This window comes from Ambystoma mexicanum, chromosome 5p (genome assembly GCF_040938575.1).
Source record: "Ambystoma mexicanum isolate Mex_15411 chromosome 5p, UKY_AmexF1_1, whole genome shotgun sequence".
NCBI classification, from domain to species: domain Eukaryota; kingdom Metazoa; phylum Chordata; class Amphibia; order Caudata; family Ambystomatidae; genus Ambystoma; species Ambystoma mexicanum.
Genome location: NC_090930.1, coordinates 1,290,770,369 through 1,290,791,250, shown reverse-complemented (window position 1 = coordinate 1,290,791,250; position 20,882 = coordinate 1,290,770,369).

Below are 20,882 nucleotides of genomic sequence, written 5' to 3'. Positions count from 1 at the left end.
CCTGGGGAGGAAGCTGTAGGTGAGGAGGGCCTCGTGGCCATTGCTCCCCTACATTTCCCCCCTTTCGTTACTTAAAGTAACGAATTCTTTAGCTCTTCCAATCTTCTACATTCTTGTTCCTCTGTCACTGCGTCATCCCATGCAGGGGTTCCTTTTATAGGCATCCATGCTCTGCACACCCCCCTTAAACTCTCACCTCTCCTAGCATACTCGTCTGGTGTACATGTTAAATATATACAGTCGCCAGTTTCTTCCAGATCTACCCAGACCTCCTCATACCATTCCAGTTCTACGTCTCGTGGTTCTTTGATAGTGGTGTGCCATAGTTTATCTACTATGTACTTATCACGGCACATAGGCACTAACTGGTACCTGGGGGTGTTATCTGCTCCTGTCTGCACATGTACTTCTTGTGTTGCTTTAATTGTACCACCAGAGTTGCCCATTGTCACCATCATCATTGCACCGTTAGGAACTGCGTTAGCACAACATCGGAGGCCCACCTGGCACAGGCAGAACATCACAAGGATGATCACCACTATTGGTATCAGGAACTTCATTGTCACTCCAAGCCATGAGGGAACCCAAGAGAAGATATTGTCGAACCACGAGCTATCCTCAGCTCCACCTTCCATTTTCATCTTCTCGCCCAGGTTATGTACTGCTTCAATAACGTGGGACAGGGACCCATTTTCTGCGTCTTCGGAAGGTACGAACGTGCAGCACGCACTTCCTATTTTTCGGCAAACACCTCCATCGATTGCTGTTAACAGGTCTAGAACATACCTGTTCTGCATGGTCATTAGTCGCAGAGCTCGTAGTTCCACCTTTATTATGTTGAACCCTTCTTCAGTGTCATTGGCCAACTGGATCAGTTCCCACCGTGTGATCTGGAGCCATTTTGCATTTGCTCTTGCTTGGACACTTGACACTAGCGAGGCAAAGAATGTTTCCACGGAGCTGAACAGGCGATACCTGTCTGGGATCTGTGCCAATAAATCAGATGATGCTTGTGATATGTAGTTCGAGGCTCGCTTGTTCCTTGAGAGCTCTTCTCCTTTCCCTCCGGAGGACAGGACATAAAGGTGCGCTTGTGTAGTTGGAGAAGCTACATCCTGGTTCAAGCCTCCTTTCATCATGTTACTTCTGTCAATGTGGCTTTCTGGAATCACCATTAGTGTTGAATGCAAAGTGGCCATTGAGCAGCTACCACTCCATGATTGGGGAAGGTGCAAGTACGCCTTGTTTCCGCATACCCAGTATGTGTCCATTAGTGCTGCTGTTCCTTTTTTCATATCTGGGATGGTGAGAGTTTTGTTACAGTTCTGGTTCGTTCCCATTGCCATTTTTCCTTCTCCCTTGAAACATAGTTCGTTTTGTATTTCACTTTGTAGCTTGAAGGGTTTCTCCATCGCTGTTACCCATGTTAGTTTAGGGATGTGTTCTTTCCATATTGGCAAGCACGTTCTTTCCATCCACCGCAACTTGTCCGGTTGGACACCTTTCAGTGCTTCTGCCTTGCACAGCACTTCTTCGTCTTTCCATTTGTTTTCGGAAAACAGTGTCCCTTGTATTGCAAAGAAAGGTTCTTTAAGACAGATCACTCCAGACGCTTGCGAATAGCACGTTTTGTTGTTCTGTAGCATTCTGAAAGAGACATCGTGTGCTTGAAAAGTGTTCTTTATTCTACACAGCGTGAGATGAAGGAGACATTGGGCATCCACAATGGGCAATTCTCGTGGCAACAATACTTTAGGTGTGCCTGATGCATGGGGGATAAGCGAGCAGACATAGCAGCTCTCATTGGTTGTCTGTTTGGCTGTTGTGCTCATATCTGCATACCATTTATTTGCTTGGTGAGGGTGTCGTGGGTCTTCCATTTTGTCTAACCCTAGCCCATAATACTCATCATACCCCTGTCCACCAGTCTCTCTTCTCCGTCTAATTTTCTCCCTTCTTCTGTACCTTTTCGTTATAGTAGGTGAAGAACCAGGCCCCCCTTCCTCCTTCCCACCCCCCTTTTCTAATTCTTCATATAGGGACTTGTGTTCTGTCATCATAATCACTTTTCCATCCTCCTTAATAAACAAGAGATCGTTGTTTGAAGTTGGGGCGGGAGGGATCGTGCGGTTGTTGTATGTTCCAGGTTGGGACATTGTGTCATTATTTACATTTTTGGTTCTTGATTGTGACAGGACAGCAGTGGGTGGTGTAGTATAGTATCCCCACACAAAGTGTGATCCATCCCAGATCAAGAAATCACCTTCTTTGATACCTACAGTCGGAATTGTTTTCGTTCCAGGGGCAAGGGTGGTGTTGTTCCCCCCTCCCCCCTCGTTCATCTCGGTAGAGATGAACGCTATAACCCAGTGTAATACCAGACAAAACATTGAGATGAAGAACACGATAGCACACATTGATAAACCACATTCAAATGAATATGTTAATCTAGCCACTAACATTTCTCTAAATCTAACATATCTATTAGTTGCAGGCTGCCCATTCGATGCCATGATAAATCCTGTTTGAGACACAATAGTTCATTAAATACAAACATGTAAACATTTCCACATTGTAACGTTTCGGTGATAAAATATAGGGTTGGGTGAGGGAGGGGGTGTGTTGACAGACAAGGTAGCCTTTCAATCATCATTATTCGTACCTTACTTTATATATATATATATAAATAATAAAAAACATGACAGTTTAGAAACAACAATAATAAAAAAAAAACATCTTAAAGAGCACAGGAGAGGAAAAAAGAACCCCACGCAAAACTTTCAAAAATTGTAATAAAAAGAAAATTTGCATATACATATGTACATGTTTTAGTCCAGGACATTTGTTTGCGCGCTAATTGTGTTCACTGTTCATCTCATAATGCACACAAAATTCCAATCATTCATTCCGCACAACTTCATCGTCCGCTGTTGCCTGTGCCTCGTCCTGTACCTCACTCTCCGCAGCGCTGTAAGCTTTACGTACGTCTGTCAAATGCACCCAATATCGCAGGCCCTTCACCTTTACTGCTGTGGGCGTGCAAAACACTACCTCATAGGGGCCATGGAAACGTGGTGCATTCCACCTCCGCACAAAACTTCTGACATATATAAGGTCACCAGGCATTAGCTGTAGTGGTTTTTCAGGCAGCCTGTTTGGTTCAGTCGCGTTCCCCTCCTCTCTTGTCGAGGGGGGGGCTAGTTGCTTTGCAATTACGCGCGCTGCCCGTGTCAGTTTTCGCAGGTATTCTGTGAACTCCTCCCCCAATATAGCTGCGCTTCTGTGTGCATCAGAACGCTCACGGAGAGGCGAATGCGCTGTGTGCATTCTTCTTCCCGTGACGATCTCGTGCGGGGACAAATGGTGGTCCTTACTTGGCTGGTTTCGTAGTTCAAACAAGGCCAAAGGCAGGCAGTACATCCAAGTTTTTTTAAGGGAAAAACAAAGTTTTGATAATCTGCTTTTTAACAGGCCATTTATCTTTTCCACGACGCCATTACTTTGAGGATGATAAATCGAACATAATTTGTGCTTTATTCCCAATAATGTAGTCACTTCTTTAAATAATTCATTAACAAAATGCGTCCCGTTATCTGAGCGAATAACGTCGCAAATTCCCCAGCGCGGAAACACTTCCCGCACTAGGAACTTCGCGGCGCCCTTCGCGTCAGGGCGGGCACATGGGCCTGCCTCCACCCACCTCGAAAATGGACATACAACCACAATCATGTATCGAGCCCCGTTACACCTTTCTCCCATGTCTACATAATCAATGTGGAGCTCTCTGAATGGGCCACTTGGTTTTGGTATCGTACCCCTTAGTGTACGCAATGTCATACCCGAGTTGTAAATTTGACATGTCGTGCATTCTAGAGCTAACCTTGTGACGTGTTCCTGGAGGCAAGGTGCAAACCAATCTTCTTGTATCTCTGCCATTATGTGTTTCTTTGTGTTGTGTGCGGGAAAGTGTAGTTGTTGAAATGCTGTTTCTAGCAGCGTAATTGGCATTACCACTTTTCCTGAACTCTCTTGTCGCCACAATAAATCAGTCGGTGATTTGCTGCATCCTCTCTTAGTCCACAGCAATTTTTCCTCTGCACTAGCTCCCTCTTGCAGCTCTATTATCTCCTGTGTGGACATCATGTTATATCCTGTGGGGACCTCTTGGCTTGCTGTGTGGTGCAACATGTACTCCCCTATTTCACCTTTTTGTAAATATGAAGCTGCTTTGGCAGCGGCGTCTGCTGCCGCGTTCCCCAAAGATATAAAATCTGTATTTGTGGTATGAGCTTGACATTTTACGATGGCTACTGCCGTGGGGTCTTGCAGGGCCTCAATCAGTTCTTTCAATAATTCTGCATGCTGGACTGGCGTTCCGTCTGCTCGCCGAAACCCTCTCCGCCCCCACCGGGCCAACCCACCGTGAACTGTTGTTGTCATGTATGCTGAGTCTGTATATATCGTCACTGCGCACCCCTTGGCGGCATGCAATGCTTCTATTAGCGCTATTAGTTCTGCTGCTTGCGCTGAATAGTGTGATGGGAGGCGGTGTTGTACTAGTATCTCATATTCATCTTCCTCTAATCGTACCACTGCCATACCCACATGCTTTTCTCCTGTCTCCATGTCTATTGATGCTGACCCGTCCACAAAATACACCTCACCCTCGGTCAGGGCATTTTCAAAAATCACTGGATCCTTACTTTCGTCACCTGTGTACGTGGCGCAGTTGTGGTTTTGCATGTCCTCTACGGTGCATGCCTCTGTGATGAATGTGGCTGGGTTCACTGTTTTACATCTTACTATATGGATGTTAGCGCTGGACAGTATTATCTCATATGCTGTGGCGCGTTGTGTTGTCAATGTGCTCTTTGTTCGCTCTAATATTGCAAAAAGTGAGTGTTCCACAAACAGTGTCACCGGGCAGCCCATCACTATCGTGGCACTTTTTTCAATTGCGAACGCGGCTGCAGCTAGGGATTGCTCGCACGCGAAATGACCTTGCATTACTGCGTCTAGGGTGCCGCTATAGTAAGCAAGTGGTTTGTGCCCTAAAGATGTTTTCTGTGTCAGTACCGCTGTCATCAGTGTTCCTTTGCAGTGTGAAAATAAAAAGAATTCGCGCCCATAATCTGGATTTGCTAGTACTGGAGCGCTTGATATCAGCTCTTTTAGTGAGTTAAATGCTGTGTTCATCTCCTCTGTCCATTCTATGTGTTTGTGTTCTTGTTGTGCTTCTTTCAGTGCCTGTAACAAGGGCCTTGTGTACGCCGCATAGTCCAATATCCATGCTCGGCAATAGTTACACATACCCAGAAATTTCTGCATCTCTTTTACTGTTTTGGGCTCCCCAATTGTTCTAATCGCCTGGGCCCTGTCTGGTATAATTCGCTTGCCATCCTTTGATATCAGCTGACCCAAGTATAGGACCTCTGTCAGACAGTATTGTAACTTCCCCTTGTCCACCTTATACCCTTTATTGGCCAATAATGTCAAGAGTGTTATCGAATCTTGTCTGCACTCTTCCTCAGCCTGTGTACAAACCAATAAATCATCAACGTACTGAATCACTGTGCTTTCTACAGACAAATTCCCCAGATCTTCATGTAGTACCCTGTTAAATATGCTTGGGCTCTCGCAATATCCTTGTGGTAGTCTGCAGTGTTCGAACCTCCTTCCTCCTAATGTAAATGCTGTCAAGTACCTGCTCTCTTCTGCTAAGGGGATCGAAAAAAATGCATTTTTTAAGTCAATTACTGTGAAGTGTGATGCTACTTTTGGAATGTTGCACAGTATTGTCGCCGGGTTCGGGACTAAAGGGAACTCCTTCATTACCACATCGTTCAGTGGGCGTAAATCTTGTATCATCCTCCATGAACCCCCCTTCGCTTTTTTGATTGGGTAAATGCATGTGTTGCATGGGGAGTTTGAGGGCACTATTATACCCTGTGCTAGCAGTGCTTCTATTGTCTCTCTGATCCCTTCTTCTGCTTCTCGCGACAGTGGATATTGTTTCACCCGGGGTAGTATTGCTCCCTGTTTTAATTTTATCACCACAGGCTGAACTTCATGCAGCAACCCTACATCGTGGGGGCCATTAGTCCATAAGTTAGTGGGTACTGAACTCATGTCTTCATCAAAAAATGTGTGCGGTGCTCCTACTACCGCCATTAGTTCAACCTTAGTTTGTCTGGCTGTAACTACAATGTCGCAGGGCATTGCCAGTTCCATCACTATTTCACCATCTCCCTCAGTGTCAGAAAATAGCTCCTCGTCCGAGAGCTCTCTCAGCGGGATATTTGCATTTGTACACAATACTGTCCGCCACTCACATCCTTCCATGTCAATACCAATCACACTTATTCTGTTTGTTGATACATGTATTGCATGCAAATCCAACGATAGTACTGCCCCAAGCGCAGTGTCAGGGCTTGCTATGGGACGAAAAAGGAATTCTGCTGGGATCCTCCACTCCACCCTTTTTAGTTCTGGTACTATGAGAGCCAATGTTCTCATACCTTCAACAAACATCTCCTCATTTCTTGGTACCCCTCTGATCTCTTTCATGATTGTGTGGCCGTGTATTACTGCTAATATACGGAGGGGGCATATGCCTGGCGTTGAACATACGATGCCGCTCCCTGTGAATGATATTGTCATATTTAGTTTGCTCAAGAGATCTCTCCCCAGTAAGTTGATGGGAGAGTTTTCATAGTATAGTAAGGGTGCTTTCACTGTTTTACCCCCTACTGTCACATCCAATACCTCTGTGTAAGGAACTTCAATTACAGCCCCAGAGAACCCCTGCGTCTCTAACGTTCTATTAGATAACGGGAACCGGCCCTCTCTAATGCATGATTTCTCCGCTCCCGAATCCACCATGAATATGAATTGCTTGTCTCCTATCTGCGCTCCTATCAATGGTTCCTCTGATGCATTGTGGGTCGTAGACAGTACTGGACACGCAAGTGCTCTCTGTGGGCTGTCCTATGCGGGGTGTCTCATTGCCCCCCCTTGATCGAAAATGTTCCCCGAAACTACTGACACTCCACTGTAAGGTGCGGGGGCGGGTGCCCCATTAGCTACTGTGGCGAAAGTGTTACCAGGCGTGTAGTGCACATTGTCATTATTCTGTGGGTTGGTTTGTGTTCGGTACTGATGTCCGTGTAGTTGTGCGTTACTCCTTTGTACTACATTGTCTGGTTGCTGGTATTGTCCCATGGGGAGGCCGTAGGGGCTTCCTGGATGGGGGTGTCCATACTGTTCTATCTCTTGGAAACCGTTGTTTTGTCTGCTCCTGCATTCTCTTGAGTAATGCCCCCATCTCCCACAATTCCAACAGCTCCCCTGTGGACCTCTGGGACCCTGCCACCCATTTCCTCCCATTCCTCCATACCCTTGTCCTCCTCTTCGACCCCTGTACCCACCTCTTCCTCCTCTTGGGGCCCACTCTTGCCACGTTGGACCTCCGTTCTGCTCCTGCTCTGTCCACTGTCGTTGCCCTTGTCCTGCCCAATTCGCTGCTATTCTTCCTTGTATTGCTATTTGCCCCTCCTCTCCTTCCTCTCCCTCCCGTATGAGTGGGAGTCCCGCTACCGCGGCTGCGACCTTCACCAATTTTGATTGCACCAACTTCGCCTCATCCGCCAACCTTTTCTGTGCTACTTCCCTCTCTCTTTCTTTGATCCGTTTACAATGGTGTACTATTATGCTTTGGATCTCCGGCCAGCCTTTTGCCTCAACGCCTGCTATTTTATCTAGTGCCTTTTGCACTTCCTTTGGGAGCCCTCTCTTAATGATGAAATAAAATAGAGATGTGGATTGGTGCCAGGGCGTACCCGTTTCCGCTCTCCACATCTCCTGCACCCGGAGAATGTAATCCATAGCGTCCTCTCCGTCATTCATGGTACATTGCATTACTGACTGCAAATCAGGGGTATCTGGGAAGGTTTCCCGCAGTGCGTCCCACACCCTCGCTCGCACGGTGTTAAAAGACGCCCCATCATGGCGATCACACTCTAAAGTTACAGCTGGAAAACCCGCTTTAGCCCATACTCTGTCTGCCTGATCCCCTACTGCGGACACTAGTAGGCTCTTCACATCGCCTACTGCCAGCGGTATACCAGCGGTATGTTTCTCAAATGCATATATCCACTTGCTTGCCCCTCCTGACAGCTGTGGTAGTAATTTCATTAAATTAGCCTTGTCCATCTGAGCCCACGGTATATAGTTTGGCCTCCCGCCCCCCCTGTGGAGTAATGGGAGTTGTAATTTCCCTTTTGCCGTTGCAGCTTCCTTTTCCTTAGTCACTGCTGACTCCAATGACGCCATCTTCCCCACCCTATTTCTTAGTCGTCCCATCCATTCATCTTCTATAGTCCCCAGTGAACATGCACCATCTAGCTCCTCGCCTTCCCCTCCTACTGCCATGCTTAATCTATCACTCTCATCCCCCCCTCCTCTGACATCACATAACAAATCCTCTCTGATCCCTCTCTCTCGTGAGACGTCACCAATACTTCCTTCTGCTGTCCCCACTTCTATTATTCTGGTCGGTTCTTCCTCAATTCTGAACAGTATTTCCCCCTTTTTCCATCCCTCCTCAATTTGTCTATTTTCGCTCGACGCTCTAGACGTGCGTCCAGATTGTGTGGGGGCGCATGCTGTGCGTTCACATATGTCTTTTATTCTTGAGAGTTCATCTCTTGCCACTGTAAGCCTCGACTCTAAGTCACTCGTTAACTTCTCTATATCCACCCTCTGTGTGCCTCCCTGGGCGCGCTCTCTGGTGTTTTCGTAGGGTGGGGGTGCAGTTGGTCTTTGTGGCGTGCTGGTCGAAGGGGGAGGCACATAAATCGGGTCGCTATATCCTGCTGCAGGGGCTGGTTTAGGTAATATTGGGTACAACATAACCACTTCCGCCGGTTGTTCTGTACTTAGCTGTTCCTTTTCCTCTCGCGGGATCATTAGTGGATTATCTGTGGTGGAAGGTAAATCAATATTTGGGGCTGGAGCTTTGGGTGGGGGTACTTCCTCAAACAATCTCCAAAGATCTAATATCTCCTTCCTATTCTGCCATTGTTTCCCCTTATACTTGAGGCGAATACATGTACATACCATATCAAGAACGCTTTTGTCAAAAGACCCTCCTTCTGGCCAAATCTGGGGCAACCCCTCCCCTTTCAATTCTGTTAACCATTGATCATGATATTTATTTATGCGTTCAGCATATCCCGGCAAGCTCTTACAAATGTGTGACAAGGGAGTTTCAGCCCCCATCCTCTAAATCGCTAGCGCTACCGCGTTCGCCTTCGTTACTTTTGATTAGGTGTAGATATGCGTATGTATACCTTTATGGCACAGACAAGAGCGGACCTCTCAAAATTATCACCCACTGTTATTCACTGTGCAAATCTCTTCTCACTCACCATATCTCATCTCCTTCCCATTCCCAGGCACTCTTATGTAATCTCACTTGCAATTGATCAAGTAATGGTTATGGCCACACTCTCTGGCACCACCTCGCGGCCACCCGTTCGTCTCCAACACTCGTACGGTGCGCGCACCCTTCACAATACTTTCCACTCACACTTTTGTCTTTTTCCTCCCTTTCCTCCCTGGCCAGCTGTCCCTGTTTTCCTGCTAAGGTTACTGTGTTCACGTCTGTACGTGCCACTACTGAGTCCCCACTTTTTAAGATGTTCTAACTACTTTATACCCTTCTCATTTTCACCCCCTACCCCGTGGAAATGAAAAAAAAAGAAATAGAGAGAGAGCACAATCACTAAAAATATTCCCGGTGTCTCCTTTTGCTAGACACCAATAACTTATTTCTCACTTCTTCATATATTCCCAGTACTAGTCTAGATAGCACTATGCGGCGCCGCCTTCCACCCCCTTTCGGAGCTAGGTTTCCGTCACTTCTACCACGTCACTTATTTCTTACTCCTAATGGCCATATGCAAAGAAAGAATAAAGAAAGTTTCAAGACCCGTCTTTAGTAGACCCCCGATATTCTTCTCCTCTACCTGTCCCCGTTCTTTTATTCCCAATTCCCCTTCTTTTCCCCTTGACGATCACTCGCACTCGGTACTCACGTGCCCGTCTTGAACCGATACTCTCCGAAACTGGGTCCGTCCAGGCGGCGTCACCGGTAACTCAACGGTCAGCCCCTGGCTCCGGCGAGCGGCACTCAAAGGGGATTTTTTTCCAATCGGGATCCCGTACCCTTTCTCATTGAGTGCGCACTTCTTATTGTGCCGGTCGCCGTTGGCGGGCGGCCTCCCGGAGACGGCTCACCGTGCGTATCCCTTCTCGACCGGAGATTCTCGTGCCACAAGGGGGTCGTTAAGAAGGAGTTAGGAAAAATAGTTTGGAGATATCACGCTATCGGGGTCACCACTGAAGGGAAGCGCCCCCAATTCAGCACGATCCTCCCCGCAATGAGAGACAATAAGGGACTCTCCCGTAGTGGGAATAAGGCCAAGACAGAGTGCGGGTGAGCGTAAGTGGGAGTTTATCCAAAAATAAGGCATGCAAAGAACTCTGCAACCTACGAGAGCGCTCTGCCTGACAATAGCAAAGACAGGCGTATTTCTAATACAAAAAACGTCATCAACACCTAAACACTATAGGGGGCACAAGTTAATTGGGATTGGGTGGCGTCGACTAACTATAGGTGTTGCTGCAGCGGGGTTGGTCTTGGCGTGACGACGTCACTGGTCAGCCTCGTGGGTTGGGTTGGGCCTGGCAGGCCGGCTTGAGGTCATCCGTGCGGTGTTGATGTGCTGGGGCAGCCTGTGACAATGACGAATACCTTTCCTGTCTCATTTGCTCTAGGCCATGCACACTGCAGTTATTCAGAAAACGACATTTAAGTTCATTAATAAATCGCTTCAGCAGCTTATCTTATAAAATAAACGCAACACATGAGGAATGCACCTCGTGAGAGGTCTGGTGGTTGTCGGTTGGGGTGAGATTTACCTGTGTCCTATTGACCGGTATTTTAGGTCGCGGGACGGGGCTCTGGGGCCTGGGCCGAATGATACATGTCTGTCTGCTGCGTTAGAAGTTATTATATAGATGGGTCTCTGTGTCTTGTCCCAATGATGGGGGTCGTCCTTGCACGGGGTCAGGATTCTTGGGGGGTTCGTGGGATTTATGAGAGGGTGCTGGTAGATCAGTGGGTTCAACCGTGGGTTTATTACCGTGCTGTAAATAACACAGGTGGCGGGCTGTGGCCTTGGTTGCGGCGCCGGGGCCTCTGACTCTCTGAAGTAACGCCAGCTTGGTTGGGGGAGGTGAGGGAGCGCGGCACAAGTCTTAGCTTTTTTATCTGGCAGGCTTGGTGGGGTGGGAGAGGGAATGGCCTTGCATATATCCACAAAGGTATTTTCCTCGTGCGTTGCTGATCAGTGAATGCAGAAGTTCTATACTGTTCTGCCTTATTTTGACGTTATTTAGACACACATATATATTTCAAGTTCGTTACACATTTCTTTAATACAGTCGGTTCCAGTACCTTTTCATTACCTAACATTATATTCACTACATTGTGTGCGTATTGTATGTACATTAGACGTTATACGAGGGATATCTAGGTTATGGCCTACAGAGATTGATGCTCGCCGCTTTGGGTGATTCAAAAACATATATGAGTTCAAGTTTCTACATACTATTGAAAAACACTTTTACAGATAGAGGTTACACGTTTGGTCAACATCTTTCTCCGTGGTTATAGCAGCATTAGTCCAGACCTGGAGGGATATCATATAACGTTACATTTTTATGGTTTATTCACATTTTAAACAGAGGTAGTTCATTAATACCAATACTTGAATTATTTTCTACCTTCTTCAGATAGTGATGCTTCAGTTTTTTTTTTTCCTCGCTACCCCGGCCTTGCGGTCCGGGTCATACGGGGTGCAATATCACATTGTTACTAATATAATGTTGCCGTGTTGGCATCTCGGGTTTAGCTCATCTCCGACTTTCTCATGGGAACGCGCTCGCAGCGGATCTGCCAGGGCTGCTGAGGCGGCAGAGATGCATGAAAGGCCCTCCAAAGGTGGGGGCCTCGTTACAGTGTGCTGAACTCACACCATGTTTGCTATGCAAGATGGCGTCTAGGCCTAACTTAATTTTTGGTAAATGCAAGGACAGGGTACGTGTGGGCAATGTCGTCGGCGGGTGAATCCTCCTCCACCTGGGCCCGGGTGGCATGAGGGGGCGCCCACCGAGTCATGGTCCTCACCTGGGGAGGAAGCTGTAGGTGAGGAGGGCCTCGTGGCCATTGCTCCCCTACAACCTCCACCAGGGACACTGTCACATCCAGACTGGGCAATGGTGGGAGTGGTGCAAGGGAGGGCATGGTGGTAGCTGGCATATAGGCCTCAGGGGAGGATGACTGGGGCACAGATGAGAAGGAGGAGGATGGGCCCATTGCAGTGGCCAGCCCAGAGAGACCACCGGAAAGAAGTGCTTGTGCCAATTGTGCCAAGAGGCGGCCCATCTGCATGTGATAGAAGCCTGCCACCTCAAGGCACCATTCAGCAGGGGCAGCACCTCATCCCGGATAACTGTAAGTATGGACACAGACTGGGGAGAGGCATTGTTGACTGTGTGTAGTGCTGCAGCAAATGACCATCGGACAGGAGAAAATATGGCTGTCTCATGGCCTGGTATGAAGCCTGCACAGCCACCTCGCTACCCCCACCTGACACCGTCGGCAGGGTTACAATCACCTCCTCCATTAACCCAGATACCTCCAGACCAGTCTTCAAGTTATGGGGCCTCACTTTGGCAATGTCACCACCACCCTGTCCCACCACTGCTGTGGTGTCCACCACAATGATGAAATGCTGGGACTCACCCACAGCAGTGCAGTACATGTGCAAATACAGTGCTGCCAAAGGGGACACACTTATCAATTGTGGGAATGATGGGTAAAGGGAGGGGGCATCCCATGATGGGGGTCCTCATTGACAGCTTCACCATGTAACTTATGCGCTATTTGTGCAGATGCAGCTTGAGAAGTTTCAGGTAAAGTAGGGGTGGGGGCACCCAGGGAGGAGCTGGAGGGGGTGGGGCTAGAGACCTCGGGGCAGGGAAAATGGGCAGCACGGTTAGTACAGTATAATATGACCCATACCATAGCCACAATGACATACAGGCTGCAGGTAAGTAAGTCACTTGGGTTTTTACACTGATGGACCCTGATTTTCAGGGCGTATGTGAAATTCTTGAGCTTTCAGCCATAGGAGAGCAAACCAACCATTTTAAGGTGCCTGTAGTCACTGGGAGATGTGTCTAAATGATACTTTGGAGGTCACGGAGCCAGGCTCCTGGGCACTCCCTGGGAAAGGAAGATCTTAAGCGAATAAATATTAGTAAATAGAAGGAACTTCATGGTGGGTTAAGCAGTTTTAAATCGCCCCTTGGCATAAAGGCTTGGGAAGAGGGCCGTGGTCCTGAGCTGGGAGGGGACCAATCAGGTGGAGAGTTGTGGTGTCTTGAGGGTACAACAGTGTTTTTCGTCCTTGCCAATGTCAGAAGGGTAACTCATTGGATAAATGCGTATGAATGATTCTCCATTGCCAAACTCAGGTTGAATTATGTGTCTCATGAGAACTGCCCACTGGCAGTTGAATAAAGTTCTGGTGGTCACCACAATTATGTCATGAATTGCTTGTCATTGTGGGTTGGTGTGGGAAGGTTTGTGATGTCCTATGAAGGTGTTGTGCAGAGGGGGGTCAAGATTGCTTACACCTATCATGAACTAGTAATGTATAGAGAGCCCTACGGTGCTGAAGTAATCCTGCCAATAAGCTTTGTAGGATGATTTAACAGTGTTACAAACTTTGGAGTTATGATATGATATAATATGATATGGCATTTATAACGCACCTATACACAAGTGTTTCAAAGTACAACAAGGCAAGGGAGGGGAAACAGAGGGAAGACAGAGACTGCGATCTTTCTAGGCCACGTGACATTGAGATTGCGTAATTGCAAGGGAGGGGAAGGGGTAAAGTCCGGGGGAAAGAGGCAGAGGGTCAGAGCAGTACATAGGATAACAGTAAAAAAATAAAGATAATAAACATATAGATAAATAAATAAATAAATAAATAAATAAATAAATAACATAAAGACAATAAATAAAAAGTGAGGGCAGCTGGTGGCAAGTGCAAAGGGAAGGGCAGACATCAGGTGTCAAGTGCTGGTAGGTAGCTGTAGGGATACAGAAACAGCCATCGAATGTGAGGGTTGCCAGGGCGGCGGTGCAGGTGTGTAACTGGCGGGGAGGGGACCTGGGCCTGAGATCAGAGGGTCGCCAAGTAAACTAGGGCAGTTTCAACCTCAAGATCAGCAGGGGAGAGGAGGAGAGAACGCAGAAGCAAAGAGGAAGGTCTTGAGCTGCTTCCGGAACCGGAGATGGTTCTCCTCAAGTTTCAGAGAGGCAGGGAAGCTGTTCCAGAGGGAGGCCCAAGCAGAAGAAAGAGATCTACCACCCAGTTGTTGCTTGGAGACGCGAGTGACCATGAGGGAGTTGGAGACAGATGAGCGAATCACTCGAGAAGGAAGATATTTAGGAAGAGAGAGTTGAAGGTATTGAGGCTCTAGGCCCCAGAAGACCTTGTGGACAATGCAGACCGTTTTTAACTTATTCCTCACCACAACTGGGAGCCTGTGCAGAGGTTTTAGTCCTGGAGAGATACGATCCCTGGGCTTGAGGCCAAGGACAAGTCACGCAGTCCTGTTTTGGATGAGTTGCAGAGAGCGGAGATTAGAGGCAGGCACATTTAGAAAGAGGCTATTGCAGTAGGCCAGCCTAGACAGAACCAGGGCTCTGGAGGCAGCAAGCCTCTAGAGAAAGAAGAGGAAATGAAGAATACCTCTGAGGAGGTGGAGCAGGTAGTGTGACTTCTTAGCGACATCAGAGACGTGAGGAGAAAAGGTGAGTGTAGAGTCAAGATGACCCCAAGGTTTTTAGCCTCACAGGTGGGAGCAGGAAGAGGGCCAAGAGAGTACGGCCAGAGAGTGACTGGCAAGGAGGGAGCAGGTGTGCCGATGAGGAGAATCTTGGTTTTACTGTCATTAAGGCAGAGATCATTGGAGGCACATCACTCCTGGACAGATAGTCAGAGATGAGAGAAGGAGAAGAGGTGATGGAAGGGAGCCTGAAAATGAGTTGAGTGTCATCCGCATAGCACTGAAAGTTGGGGCAGAAAGCAGCAATGCAGTGGGCAAGAAGTGCCAGGTATTGATTGAACAGCCAGGGAGAGAGGCTAGACCCCGGGGAACACCACAGCTAGAGATAGAGCTAGAGTAGAGGCAGGGCCCAAGTTGGACCTGGGAGGGTCGATCAGAGAGGAAGGAAGTCAGCCAAGCCAGGGCCTGATAGGTGATACCCAGGTTATCACAGACGGTTGAGCAGGATGGCATAGTTGACCATGTGAAATGCAGAAGAGAGATCAATTAAGATGAGGACACAAGGGGTGATTCAGTGTGAAGATTAAGCTGGGAGATGGCCAGCTTTTCCAGGAGTTTGCCCAGGAAAGGACTGATGGAGATTCAGTGATAGATAGCCAGGCAGGAAGGGTCGACAGAGGGTTTCTTAAGAAGAGTGTACACAATGGAATGCTTCAGGGGGAAGGAAAGACACCAGTGGCGAAGGAGTGGTTGCAGAAGTCAGCTAGAGCAGGAGCCAGGGTGTCAATGTGGTCCTTGATGGTTTTGGAGGAACATGGGTGAACCTGTTTTGACGAGACTTTCATAGATCGGACTTGTCTGGAAACCTCATCAGCGGACAACAGGGGAAAGGCAGAAAAGGCGGGAGGAGAGGTGGCCAAAGAAGGGCCAGAGAAAGAGCAGGGAATAGAGGGCGGATGGGAAGAGGAAGAGAGAGAGGACAGGATGTCATGTGTTTCAGAGATGAAATGAGAAGTCAGGGCCGTGCAGAGGGCTGGGGAAGGGACAGGAGAGGTACAGACTGCAGCAGGATTGGCCAGATCCTTGCAGATTTTAAAGAGTTTGGCTGTGCTGTTAGATGCCGAGTTGATGCATGGTGGGCATGTTTGTGTTAGAGCAGAAGAATGCATCGAAGTTGGTGGATCAAATTATATCGGAGTTGCACATAGTGCTGTAAATTGTATATTTGTGTCCTTTTTGGTGATGTGGTGTTTATGAATTGTCAGGTGTTTAACAAGGGCGTGTGGTAGAGTAATGTATGTTGATTGTCGATCAGACTTTAGCGTTCTGTTTTTTTCTAAGCGGGTAGAGTAGTTTTTGGTTGATATGGAGTCAGGCACCAGATATAATTTGTATATAGGTGCGCTTGACAGAGTATCAGCTTGCTAGGGGCAAGGGAATGACCTGGAATTTACATACTTATATAAAAGAAGGTAGACCTGTGGAGAGGGCTGTTCTTGAACTAACACTGAGTGAGTCTGTGGACCTGAGGAGAAGGCCAGTGTGCATGACCTGTGTAAGTGGTTGGGTTTGTGGAGAGGGCCATTCAATGTGGTTAGGGTGTGAGCTGATGGAGGCGTAAGTATAAGTGTGTGAGGGGGAGTATAGGTGGTGTGAATGAGAAGAGGTAAAGAGGGAAACTTGAAAAACATTTAAAGGGGATAGAATAGGAGTAGTACACACATGGGAGGGAATAACTTTTTTGGCATACACCCCTGGATTACATGTAGTTAAGTTGCCCCAATATCGTGATAAAATATTAAAATACCATTTTCAGTGGTTTGAGATACTGCGGGAAAGTGCTTTCATGAATGGCCCAGGCATAGCGGGATAATAGATCACATGTTCTCGTACCTGCTAGCAACGTACAAAGGATCAAAGCTCAAGAGCAGGCAACATATTTAAGGGCTTTGGAACCTCTATGAAGGGACATCGAAAGAGCCTGGAAAGAAGGGCGGACAAGACAGGGACATGACAGAAACACCTATCTCTCCGCCCGCCCCCTTCCAGCTGTATATAACATTAAAGCATGCCGTGAAGTACACCAACCCACAGTGTGAGTCCCCAAGCAGGGGGGACTCAGAAAAGGGAAGAAGGACCAGAAAGTAGGGTGGATATGGGGAACTAAAAGATATGGGAGACAGAAAATATTTGGCAGACATATAAAAAGCACACCGCGACAAGTGGATGCATTGTTCAATGAGGCAGAAAGGGTAATAGAGAAGGAGGTGTGGAGAAAGGAAAAGAAAAGTGGGGGCACCAGTGGAAGAGAGAGATGAGCATCAGGGAAGATAAAGTTCAAATTAGATAATGAGGAATCTGACAAGGGGGAGGAAGAGATGAATATATGGAAGGATGGATAGGGCCTCATCACGAGTGGGGCGGTAACGCCGGTGCTAATAGCGCCAGGGTTATTAGCCCTACCGCCAAACCCACCGGCGCTATTAGAGCCGGATCACAGGTTTGGCGGAATGGGAAATCCCCATTCCCCATTGAGCCCATTCGGGAATGCCCCATTCCCCATTGGGCTCAATGGGGAAATTTTGCGCTTTTACCACCGGTGGATTTCCCGCCATCGGTAAATGCACCGAAAATCGGCAAAATCTCTGCGGATTTCCCCCCAGCTAAGAGCTGGGGGAAATGAGCCAAAGCCGTGATTTGGCGGACCCTTAAATTCGCCAGTAACAGCACTAGCGTGGGATTTAAGGGCTACTGCCAAACTCGTGATGAGGCACTATGTATCCAATGAAGAAGAAGAGGAGTGAGAGTTAAGCACATGGGATGACGAACTCTGGGAGGTCAATAAAGAGAAAGAGTGGGGACTGAAGCAATGAATAAAGGGGGACAAAGAATGGCCAAGTAGAAATTTGTCGACAAGCCTCTGCCATAGAAAAGCAAAGATAGGGAAGGCACAGACCACAGAATGGGGGCCAGACCAAAGGGGCTGGACAACCCAAATGCCACTGTTACAGAAGATGTGAGAAGACACACACTATGTACTGTGGCAAAGCTACGAAGAGGTATAGTAATCTGATATACAAACCCCCGGTTTATAATAGTGATGATAGTCCAGAGGAGAGTAAGAGAAAAGTAGAGATCTATAAAATCATACATGACATAGAAGAAATGAGTGATCGGTCAAATCTGTCAACAGAAATAGACAGGGAAATTAAGAGATAGAAAGGAGAGAAGGATAAAGCCGACAAGATAGCGCTCGTGCAGAACAAATGGACGGGAGGACAGATATTACTTAAAATAGATTGGAAAAGCATCAAGGAAATTAGGCAAAGAGAGGTAATGATGACACAAGAAAGAAAAGAAAAGGAACAAGAGAAGAGATTGAAAGAAGACGAGCAGAAAAGGAAGAGCAGGGGGGCAACGAGAACAGATATATCAGGAGGAGAAAGAGAAAAAAGACTAACAGGTAGAAGAACAAAGAAAGTATGTCAATAGACAGAGAGCAATAGAAGATAGAGATAGAATAGAAAGGAAGAGAGAAGAGGAGGAAGTGCAAAGATTAAGGGACAAAAGATTACAGAAACAAATGGAAGAAGAGGAGTGAAAGGAAGGAATGAGGAAAAAAGAACAAAGGCAAGAGGAAGAAAGAAATAGAAGGGATGCGAGAAAGCGAAGAGAACTAGATGAAGAAATAGAATGAAGAAGAAGACAGTGGGGTCTTGATACCAGTCTCATTTGTAAGGAACCAGTAGGGCCAAGCCCAGAAAAATGATAGGACATAATATAAGAGATCCCTCTGATAAAGGAAGCAATGCCAACTGCATCTAGAGTAGTATTGGAAGAAGAAACCTTTGATGCAGATAGCATCGGAGAAAAGATTTGTAAGGCCTATCAAGAATTAAAGAAAGGTAGCAAGTATGGAATTCGAGGGAAGAGGGATCAATCCCTAGCATTTCAATCATGAAGCAAAAAAGAAAGTCCATTCATTCATGGACACAGAGCATAGTTTGTTGTTTGTTTGTTTGTTTGTTTGTTTGTTTGTTTGTTTGTTTGTTTGTTTGTTTATTCATTTGTTATGCGCACCAGACTCATAAGTAAAAGGGTGCAGCAGTATGGATATGCAAAGCTTACAAAGTTGCGAAATATGCACAGGATACAATATTTACATGCTTACAAGATATACACAATCACAAATGGTCAAAGGCTAAAAATGGCATATGTAATTACAAAAAATAAGCAATAAACACTGTATAAAAATATAGATTACAAAAGGTGAAGCACTACGTGTGTCACATGGGCTCACTGGTAGTCTAGATTACACATGGTCTTCAGATATTGATGCACTGGTACCCTATTAAACCGGGTGAGAGGTCTTTCAGATGTGGGCAGGTCCACAGCAGGTACTAGACTAGGGATCGGTAGCGATGATGTATTTTATGACATTTTTTCTGAAGAGTGGGTAGGGTTGGTCGGCTCTCAGGTCTCGAGGCAGCGAATTCCAGAATTTAGCTGCCTTTACAGTAAAGCTGTTACCACCAATAGTGGTGAGCTTATATTTAGGTATGGTCAGACAGTTAACATTCCCCATTCTGGTCGATCTGAGAGAGGTTCTTCTCTGGAGTTTATCTATAAGGTAGCTGGGGGCTATGTTATTGAGAGCATTGTGGGTCAGAGAGAGCATTTTTAGTTGTATTTTATTGGATGTAGATAGCCAGTTGTGCTGGCGTCTCAAGGAAGAGATGTGAGTTTTTTTATGTATGCCTAAGGCTGCTCTTAAGGCATTGTTCTGTAGTGTTTGGAGCTTTTGGATGGTGGATTTATTAGCACCACTATATAGGGTATTGCAGTAGTCAATTCTGGACAGTATTAAGGCTCTGGCCAGGATCAGCCAGCTATTGTCAGAGAGGAATGGCTTACCACCTCTGAGTAACTTGCAGGTGTAGGCCGTGGATGAGGTAAGGGATTTGGCCTGTTTATCAAAGGACAATGTAGAGTCCAAGTACAAGGGCAGGCGCAACAAGCCCCTATGCAGACACAGCAGTATGCAAACACAGGATAAGTGCTGACATCCAGAATAAGACGTGTCACTGTTGTAGGAGGGAATCCTTTCACAGGAATGTGGATGAGCCTGTACCCACAATAGGACAGCTCACAGGGTGACTTGATGTGTTCAGTACTATCTGTGACAGCAGACCCCCCAAGAGGAACCAAGGATCAATGTGACAATAGGAGGCAAATCCTTTTCTTTTCTTGTTGACACAGGAGCAACTCATTTGTGTACAAAAAGGAAAATATCCGATGTCAGGAATTGGCATGAATGCTCAAGGTTTTTCTGGGGCTATGATTCGAGTTCCTTCTACTAATGAATTACCAGTCTTTATAGGAGTGTGTGACATGTCTGTTCCTTTGTTATATTCACAAAAGACACTGGTTAACATTTTGGGAAGACATTTTATGACAAACCTAAACATGACAAGTTCATTCACTGATCAAGAAATAGTGTGTTCCACTCCAGGAATACACTATTTATACATGGGCAAAGGTATACTTGCATTCACAGGGCAAGTGGCTATCTGAGGCATTCCATTAGATCCATAGATTGTTTTATATGGAGTGAGCATTGTGCTGACATGGCTACCTGGCTTGGTGCGAAAAATGTGAGGATACCTGATGAGTTTTTGTTTAGAACATGAATACCTTCTGCCGAAGAGGGGGGACAGACTATCCCTATAGAATTAGAATCAGCCATAGTACGAAGGAGTAGATGATGAGGGTAGACCATGGAGAACAGTAATAGCTCTCCAGGAAGGGTACAGATTGACTGACATAAATGATGTCAACATGTTCAGGGAAGGCCAAACAGATGATGAATTGGTGTTCTTTATGAGCATCACATGCAGGATAAGGATAGAAAAAAGGGAAGTCCTGCAGTGAATGGCGATAATGCGACAGCA